Source organism: Anastrepha ludens, chromosome 6 (assembly GCF_028408465.1).
Source record: "Anastrepha ludens isolate Willacy chromosome 6, idAnaLude1.1, whole genome shotgun sequence".
NCBI lineage: Eukaryota > Metazoa > Arthropoda > Insecta > Diptera > Tephritidae > Anastrepha > Anastrepha ludens.
This window is the reverse complement of record NC_071502.1, coordinates 59,178,505-59,189,266: the sequence shown is the minus strand read 5'-3', so window position 1 is coordinate 59,189,266 and position 10,762 is coordinate 59,178,505.

The following is a 10,762-nucleotide window of genomic DNA, read 5'->3' as shown; positions in this document are numbered from 1 at the left end:
ATTACGAGTTGCATTCGATCTTCGATATTCGTTCGTTGTCGAAGATCGAAAGTCGAATGTCAATTTGATATTATGAGCGGTGCATGCCTGTCGAAATTTTCGTTGTATACCGAATTTAGAGTCGAATGCAATTTTGCTTTCGATTGTGTAGCGTGTAACTTGTTAAAATGTAAGTTGTTTGCGATTATTTATTGTTTTATAGTAACCAAATAATAAATATATACTAATTTTGTTAATATTATGCAGGAATATGTTAATATATGTTAATATTTTGGGAGGAATTTACAACGGAGCTGAATTGCTTGGGACCACCAGTTAGAACGGCAGCAAAATGGATTAAGGTTAATAATGTTTTTTTTTGTGATGTTTATAGAAATACATTTTTATTTTCCCTTGGCAGGTATGGGCTGAAATACGTAGAGGAACTGAAATACATATTTTTTTCGAATGACGAATAATTGAATAAAGAAAATTTATAACAAAAATAAAACAGAAACTGTGGCGTAAAGGTTTCTATGTAATACCTTTTAGATTTTTCTATAATATTCTAAGAATTTCATTTCTTATGTTTTCTGCTTCTCCGTTATTTGGCTACACTTCAATATCTTCAGCATCATCGTTGAGGGTCTCATCGGATAACTCTTCATCCGGAAGTTGAACATTACAAAACAAGCAAATGTTGTGCAAAGCTGCACACACATTTATAATTTGTGTTGCTTTTTTTGGAGAATAGTGAAGAGCTCTTGGCTCGGGTGCACTGCTGCAACTGGTTTTTTGTACTGGACAGTAGGTTCATAAACGGCTCTTTAGATAATCTAAAGTTCTTTAAAAAACTGTAAGAAATTTCTGTAATATTAAGTACGTCAACACATTTTGAAAATACTAAACTTGCTCAGTGGAAGCCATTTCTAGGGGGTTGGATGCGCCCCTCAACTGTTTTCTACATCTAGCTAGTTCCACTAATCTTTCATCGAGCGTTGAATCGTCGAACCACAACTCCGTTGTACTCATTTCACAAAAAATACTTTTTTTAACTTTTAAAATTGTTGTTAGCAAAGAATTTCAACACAATTGGTTTTTCTTTTATTTTGATTTGCTGTATCAGCTGAGAAAAATTATCTATTGTAAATGCGTCGAGCGATCGAAATTCACAATAGTCCTATTCTTCAACGAATGAGCACCATAATACCAAATGAAAATTCGTTCGATCAGCACTTTCGACTACAGTCGAAGATCGAATATTGCTCATAATAGGGGCCAATTAGTACATATTTATTATTTGGTTACTATAAAACCATAAATAATCGTAAACAACTTACAGTTTAACAAGTTTTCCCACAATACGCTACACAATCGAAAGCAAAATTGCATTCGACTCTAAATTCGGTATACAACGAAAATTTCGACAGGGCTGCACCGCTCATAATACCAAATTCACATTCGATTTTCGATCTTCGACAACCAACGAATATCGAAGATCGAATGCAACTCATAATAGGGGCCTCTGTGAAAATCGTATTCTAGGGATCAAAATAAGAAACTTTGCCGAAGGAACCATACCTCTAAAACGAATTCTGATGTCCTCCAATTTCAAAATATCACAATTTTTGGCCTTTACATGAAAAAATTAGCTGAATGGCTATGTTTTTTCTTTATTTTCATTTATGTAAATATAATATTATTTATTTTTTATTTATAATAATATCTATTTTTTCTCTTAAGAAATTTTATTTAGTCAGAACATATCGCACCCTAAATACAAAAGGAGCACAACTCAAAATTTTCCACACTCGAGCTTGATTTGTTTACAGTAGCACAGAAAACAAACTATGTGACATATCACGCTGAAATTTGCCATGTAAGCTTATAATAGTCCTACCAAAAAACAAAAAAATTATTTTTGCCATATGTCATCCGCGGACCGTTTTATTGATAACGTCTCGTTCATATTTGAGCAGAAGTACATTTTGAGTTGTGACCCTTTTGTATTTAGGGTGCGATATGTAAATGAAAAAAATTAATTTAAGTGAGTTATAGAAAAGAAACTAAAAAGTTCGACCCAAATTGGACAAGAATAAACAAATGAAATAACAAACGTATGGGATAACTGACAACGAACGGCAGATACATATATGCAACTACTGTACTCGACAATAGCGATAAATGGAAATAGCGCGTGACTAAAATAACGGATAACCAACGGCTGGAGTAACTAATTCGACAACAACGAACAAATAAAATAACCAAGAACTTGTAACTGTAGAGCTCCAACGGCAACTCGCACTAATTTGAAACGAAGGCCCGTACATACTTTAAAAGTAAACCAAATTTTTAAAATACGTTAATTACGACAAAATACTGTAATAAATAACAACTCACTCAAAAAATATGAACAAATAAAATAACTAACAGATAATGGATTACTTATTCGAAAAAAATATAATCATACGAATATAAAGAAATGCATGTCAGCGCCATGGGGGTCACCGGTGGCCCCCAGCAACATACATACATAAATGCGTTAAACATAATTACAATCTTTATTTTATCTGTTCTAAATAATAAAGGGTGATTTTTTAGCTATTATCTTTTTAAACAGTTGGTTTAAACAGCTGACGCACGTTTCGTGTTTTGTTGACTGTCAAACATCTTCAGTTTGGTCTATAATTTAAGCATGGTTGGTTAGAGTGGTGATTCATCCTGAATCCAACTAGCGCTTCCGCACCATTTTGTTGCCACATCCTCGTTACCAAATTGTTTAATAGTTATTTGCAGCAGGACTATATCCAGTCTGTGCGGTTTAGGAACCTTATTAGGTTGTTGACGTCTAAGCCAGACAGTTGCTCGAGACTCTCGAACAGCGGTTTGCCCAGGGTTAACATTCTGTCCTTCCATAGGGCAGGGCATTCACAGAGGAGAGAAGATTGTTTCCTTTTTCTCCGGTTGTTTACAACTATGACAGTATGTGTTGTGAGGGATGCCCATTTTGGCGGCTTGTTCTCCGATAGACCAGAAGCCAGTTATGACTGCCGTAAGTCTACAGGTGTCCCGCCGTTTCATGTTTATTAATGTCAACGATTGCTTGAGGTTGTAGGTGGGCCATAACGTTCTGCTAATTTTGCATTTCGTCTGGTCTCTCCATCTACAATCTGCAATTCGAAGGTATTTTAGGGAAATTGCATTCTTGACCGCACCTAGTGGAGTGAATACTGGTACTGCAAGAGCGCTATTCATGGCAGATCGCCCTCTTGCCAGTTCATCAGCTTTTTCGTTACCTTCTATATTCCGGTGTCCCGGGACCCAAATTAAGGTTACTCTATGGTTTTCACTCAAGTTGGTGAGGCTGTTCCTACTTTGCTCCACCACTTTAGAGGTTGTTATAGTCGCGTCCAGCGCCTGGATTGCGGCTTGGCTATCCGAAAGAATAGAATTATCCTTAAAAGAGAAATCTGCGACTAGTAACCTACAGGATTCCCCAATTGCTAGTACTTCCGCTTGGAAGACGCTGCTGGTATTAGGGAGACGCACAGATTTTTCAATTCCAAGTCTATGAGAATATATACCAGCTCCAAGACCACAATCCATTTTACTGCCATCTGTATAGACTGTGGTATCGAAGTTGTTTAGAGAGAATCCCTTATTCCATTCTTTTTTAGATGGAAAGAGTGTGGCAAAATTCCTATTGAACGTTACCATCGGGACGATGTAGTCAGTCCTCACCGAGGTTAACTGAGTTTGTCGCAATAATAGACTAGCGTGACCATAAGTTTTTCCTTTCCAGCGACCCGCTTCATTTAACCTAAATGCACTCATGGTTGCCGTCTTCTTTATATGTAGGTCTATTGGAATAACGTGTGTCAGTGCATTGAGAGCCTCTCTAGGACATGATCTGATTGCACCGACCGTTATTGCACAGGCTGATCTTTGTATTCTGCCGAGTAATTTGGTATTGTACTCTCTCCCTAGAGCTTTCCACCAAACTACCAAACCATACGATAAAATGGGTCGTATAACCGCCTTATGCAGTCATAATGTATGCTTAGGTTGAAGACCCCATCTTCTTCCAAGCATACGTTTGCAGGCATATAAAGCAATTTCTGCTTTCCTTACCCGTTCTTCGACGTTTAACTTCCAGCTAAGTTTGGAGTCCAAAATTACCCCTAAGTACTTTGCGCTGGTTGATAAAGACAGAGTTTGTCCGTTGATATTTGGTAGGGTAAAAGTTGGTACCTTATATCTGGTGGTAAAAAGCATAAGTTCTGTTTTACGCGGGTTTAAACTTAGCCCACATCCTGTGGCCCAAGAGTTAAGCTCGCCTAACGCCCTTTGGATGATCCCACTGATCGTATTTGGACACAGTCCTGACACCATTAACACCACATCATCAGCGTACGCCACCACTTTTACCCCACCTGAGAAAGATTTGATTGCCCATGCAACTTTTTCTTTAGTAATAATTTCATTTGCCAGATGCTGTGGGTTTAATTAAGCATGAATCGTCATTGAATTTTTTTATAAAAATGCGTATTCTGTTAACAAAGTTTAAAATCCACTTTTTTATCGAAAAATTGTGTTCAGCGACGAAGCTCATTTTTGGTTCAATGGGTACGTAAATAAGCAGAATTGTCGATTTTGGAATGAAGATCAGCCAGAAGAATTGTAAGAGCTACCAGTGTATCCAGAAAAGGTCACAGTTGGTCCGGTTTATGGGCTGGAGGTATCATTGGACCGAAAATCTTCAAAGATGCTGCGAATCGTAACGTAACTGTGAATGGTGGGCGCTTCCGTGAAATAATATCCAACTTTTTTGCCCAAAATGCAAGAGCTTGACTTGCATGACATGTGGTTTCAGCAAGACGGTGCCACATGCCACACAGCACGCGTAATAATGGACTTGTTGAGAGGCGAGTTCGGTGAACATTTCATTTCACGTTCGGGACCTGTCCATTGGCCACCCAGATCGCGCGATATAACGCCTTTAGATTATTTTTTGTGGGGCTATGTTAAAGCTCATGCCTATTCAGACAAGTCTGCTTCAATTAACGCATTGGAAGACAACATTAAACCATTTATATGTGAAATACCGGCCGAACCATTGAAAAGAGTATGCCAAAATTGGACTAAGCGGATGGGCCATTTGAAGCGCAGTCGCGGTCAACATTTGCATGAAATAATCTTCAAGCATTAAATTATATGGACTGTTCTATCGATTTAAATAAAAACTTCATGCATTTTTCTGAATTTTACGTGTGTTTTTTTTTTTTTGAAAAACTTTCCTATAGCTCGTAAAAAATCACCTTTTATTTTCACATAATATGTTTTGCATACTAACAAACATTGTGTTAATGTGTTTAAAATATTCGCCGCAAGAGGGGGATCGTGTCTTGGCTATGTGTGGAAGGCAACCAAGTACAAGGTGCCCCGTAGTTCTGAATTTAATATTTTATTTTTCTTTGTTTTTATTATATTTTATCTATAGCTACGGAGACACGCTCGTGTATTTGCTGTCCAGCAGCTTATATGTGTGCGTGTCGGATGCGTGACGCTTGCCCGCGAAAAAATCTAAAACATGCAAAAGCCGGCAACAAGTATGTGTGACACGAAACAAGTACGCGTGTCACCCGACACGACACATATAAGCTGCTGGACAGCAAATGCATGAGCGTGTCGCCGTAGCTTATAATAAGAACAAAAAACTGGTGAAAGCTCTTCCAAATATATGTACATATATTGAAATATATTTGGTTTAGCTTGTGCATACATAAATCTATAATGCCTAAATTAGCAATCACTTTCGGCAGTTTGCGCAAACTTTTAGCTTTAATCATAAATTAAATATAAATTAAATCCTTTGATATGATTCCTGTAAGGCATTTCCCATGGAACCTAATTAGTATTTCTCTAATGACTTTCCTTGTGGCCTAAACAGGCCGTGTAGGCAGTTACGTGGACAATGTGAAAGATTTTGTTGTATCGGTCAATTACTTTTTGTTCTCCTGTTTCGCTCGGTATGTATCCATTATTGGTAGTTAAGTCTTGAATTTCGATAGATTGTGCGTAGGTGGTCGTTAAAAATGTAATCGTGAAAATTCAGGGTGTCATCTTACATCGTTCTGGGATGTTTTCTTCTTGATGCTCCAAATAAATATTTTTCTCGTATGCTTCGATCCTTCAGTGGTGTCTTCTTCTTGCCGCCGCACTTTTAAGATAATTGCGGTATCCTTCCGACTGCGCCACTTTTTACCGGAGATTTTATTCGAATAAAAAACGAATTTTATTTTATTTTGATCAAACTCCACTTTATTGTGAGACTATCTCATGTATATGTATAAGAACAAAAGTGCATCAGCTCACTTTCATTCAGAGTCAAGTAAAAAATAAAAAAATAAAAATAAATAATTGGCGCGGACACTTCTGTTAGGTGTTTGGCCGAGCTCCTCCTCCTATTTGTGGTGTGCGTCTTGATGTTGTTCCACAAATGGGTTCAGAGTCAAGTAGTACCATTTTTTTTGCCTAAGATGTACTGGCAAATGGAACTAAAAATAGTTGTTTAATCTTTAAGATTTTTTGAAGTGAAACTTCTTAGACGTCGATGGACGAGCGAGAATGGAGAGTAAAATTTCAAGACCATGCAACGGTTTGGGCATTTTCGTTCCGCGAGAGAGAAAAAAGATATAACGTAGAGGAAAAGGAGAGAGAGCTATACCTTATGTATATCTTAGATACCTTTTAGGCTATTTTTCCTGAGTTTTTCCTTGTGGTTGCTAATTTCTAGTGAGAAATAACACTGCCTACTTTTTGGCGCTTGTTTGTTGGTGCAAGCTTGTAGGAAATATATTTTTGTTACCTCCTTTTTGGCATTATATTTCCTTGGTGCCTACTGTTTGGAGCGTTTTTTGGTCCCAATTTTTGGCGTTTTTTTTGGTGCCTACTTTTTAGCGCTTATTTCCGTTTCCTGGCTAGTGTTTGTGCGTACTATAAAGTGCTATCCATTCCGGCGTCGGGTTTATTGGTATTGCCTTGCGGTTGTTGTTGTTGTAGCACTTGTTGCCTTGCGGTAATTTGTGCCGGTTCTGCGGCCCTGGGATCGCTGCGTTTGTGCGGGTGATAAACGCTCGGAGTAGTGCGCGTTGTTGCCACGGTTTGTGTCCGGCGTATATCTACACCGGTCGACCCTTCTCCGTTTTTTGTAAATTTTGTTTGTTTGTATTCTCTGCAAATGTTGTGAATTTATTTAGATATATTTTATATATTCTTTCTCTCTCTCTCTCATTCTTTCTCGGGTCTCTCCCTCTTTCTTTATCTGCCTTGAAAGTTTCACTTCTGTTATGCGTACTACGCTACATGCACTTTTCTTCTTCCATACGTCTAATTTGCTAGTTTTTTTTCCTAGGGCGGTTTGAACCCGCGACATACAGAACGGTAGTCACGCACAAATGATTCGGCAATTCAGCAAATATTTTTTATGACGAGCTTTTTCATGGCAGATATACACTCGGAGGTTTTACATGACCTGCCGAGGGGCGACCCAAGAATGATAGAAACAAGATTGCGCCGATCAGAGAGTGCGTGACGTCACGTTTGCCGAGTTGTAAGTAAAAAAAAGCTATATTATTGAACAAAGGAAGTTAAAAAAGTTCACTATGTGAAGATTTTAGTGCTAATGGAAATTTGTTGATTCTTATAAAATTTGAAAGTGCAAATTTAATTTTTTGCTCCTTTTAAGGTTATGTTAGAATATCAAATCTTCTTCTCTCAACTCTCCTTAACATTGAAAACCTTTTCGCACATTTTAAAAAGCGTTTGAACTTACTGAATGCGAATTGAAACCATAGAGGTGTGATCGTTTCTTCCGGTCCTAAATCTTTAGTGAGACATAGGGCATGAAGAGGTGTGTATTCATAGTTAAAATAAGCAAAAAAATACCAAAAAATACTGAAGAAACCATAACGACATTTTTACAAAAATATATTAGTACCTTATCTTGTTCCATAACCTCAAATGTAGCAAAAAAAGCGTTATTTTAACAAAAAACTCATAAATTAAATTGTACATAACTATAACACATCTATTTAAAAAAACACACATTCTAAAGACAGTTTGTCACGCATACAAAGTTCTTTAAGTAATTCAATAAAAATTTGGTGTTTTATTTTCTTTAAATAACCATTTTAGTGCGTTTTTATATCCAAAGCTAGGCAACACTGCAATAGCGAGAGAGAGATTTGACTGCTGAAAGCAGAAGAACACCAACAACAACTGCGATCGCGGGAATGCTGCCAGATGTTAAAAAAAGTAAAGCTAAATAAAACTAAGTGAATTATTGAACTAATTTTACAAAAATGTATATTTTACAAAATTATAAACATTGTTTTTAAATAAAACAGGCTAGAAAAATGTCATGAAGAAAGAACTAAAACTCCAAGACTAAATAACAAAAAAAAAGAAGCTAAATCAAGTTACGAAAATGGTAATCTGGCCATACTGGTGCTTAAACGACGTAACTTATTGCCAAATTCGCTGAGCGCAAGTAACGGTACCACGATAGGCGCCATCTCATTATTCTTTCCATCATGGGGCCGACCGCTATTAGAAAAAACGTTTTTTCTTTACTCGTACACATAAGCATATCTATGTATGTAACAGGTGGCGCTAAAGTAATACTCCTATCAGAAAATGCTATAAATTTTGCGATTGGCCCCTAATGTCAGTTCGGTTTTGACATTTGTGTAATAAACTATATTACGCTACACTGCTCCAGATCGCGGAATATTGCTGTCTATTTATTTGACCAATAATCGGTCGGTGACTTTGGCACAACGTGAATTTCGTCGCAGATTTCTTCGCCGTCCAACGCCTACTGGTGAAAGACTGCGACGTTTAGCCGCTCGCCTCGGAGAGACTGGCACAACACCAGATGCTGCCAGGCGTGGCAGACCACGGAGTAGCCGTTCTGCAGAGAATATTGCTGCTGTAGCAGAGGATGTCATGGAAGCGCCGTCGACATCGACCAGACGACGTGCCACGCAAATGGGTATCAGTCGACGGTCTTTACAGCGAATTTTGGTACAAGATTGGAAGATGTTTCCGTACAAAGTCCAGACGGTGCATCAGCTGTTAGCTGCTGACCGCCAATCGCGTCTAACATATGCTCAAGCTATCCTTAATCACCACCAAGAGGAAGATGATTTTTCATCAAAAATAATCTTGAGTGATGAGACCCATTTCCATCTTAGCGGGTACGTAAATAAGCAAAATTTACGCTTCTGGGGCACTGAAAATCCGCGTGTAACCCACGAAGAGCCATTCTTCTTCTTCTTAATTGGCGCTATAACCGCTTACGCGATTTTGGCCGAGTTTAGCAAAGCGCGCCAGTCGTTTCTTTCTCGTGCAACCGGCGCCAGTTGGACACACCAAGTGAAGCCAAGTCCTTCTCCACCTGATCTTTCCAACGCAGAGGAGGCCGCCCTCTTCCTCTGCTACCACCAGCTGGTACCGCATCGAATACTTTCAAAGCCGGAGCGTTTGTATCCGTTCGGACGACATGACCCAGCCAACGTAGCCGCTGGATCTTTATTCGCTGCGCTATGTCTATGTCGTCGTAAAGCTCATACAGCTCATCGTTCCATCGTCTGCGATATTCGCCGTTGCCAACGTGCAAAGGTCCAAAAATCTTACGCAGAATCTTTCTCTCGAACACTCCAAGCGTCGCTTCATCGGATGTTGTCATCGTCAGAGCCATTACACCCGCTTAAAGTCAATGTATGGTGTGCTGTTTTCGCTGGAGGAGTCATCGGACCTTTTTTCTTCGAAGTCGTCGCGGGCCAAACGGTTACTGTGAATGGTGAGCGCTACAGAGCAATGATCCACGAGTTCTTTTTGCCGCAACCTGATGAATTGGGATTGAAAAACATGTGGTTCCAACAGTACGGTGCAACGGCACACACTGCACGTGCCACAACCGATATGCTGAAGGATGCATTTCCCGGGCGCCTAGTCTCCCGTTTTGGCGATTTGCACAGGCCAGCAAGATCGCCTGATTTGACCGCTCCAGACTTCTTTTTGTGGGGCTTTTTGAAGTCGCGGGTTTATGCCAGCAAGCCTCTTGCAGCTCTTAAAGACAATATTCGTCAAGAATGTGAGGACCTATCGCCGGAAGTTTTGGCCAAAGTGATGGAAAATACCATAAAAAGGGCTCAAATGGCAATCAACTTTGGCGGCGGCCATTTACATGACATCATATTCTCGACTTGAAGTAAAAAAAATTAAAAGACCAAATAAAAATAATCCACAAGAAGATCAAAGTTTTTCATTTTTTTTTTAAATTACAGCCAAAAAACATCGCAAGGTTAGTTTTGCGCCACCTTGTATAAATATATACATAAGTGTGTTAGGTAAGTTGTGTTTGTTCAAATAGAGAAATAAAAAACCGCCCTTCCACATTTTTTGCTTGTTTGTTTTTGATAACACAATTGAAGCCGCGAAACTGTGTCAATTATCCACCTAAAAGCTATCGCACTAATAACACCATCGGAATGAAAAATTTAAATAAAACTAAATAAACAGTGTTGAGTTGAATACCACCCGTCGCTTGTGAAATGCTGCAATTGAATTACCAACATCGAAGTAGAGCTGTAATGTTGAGACAACTCCCAATCACTCACAAATTATTCGTACTGCCCTTGAACTCTTTAATTTCCAAACCGATGTGTCACGTTCGTAATGAGTTTGTTACTGCAATTGGTACTCGAAAATTGCGTAA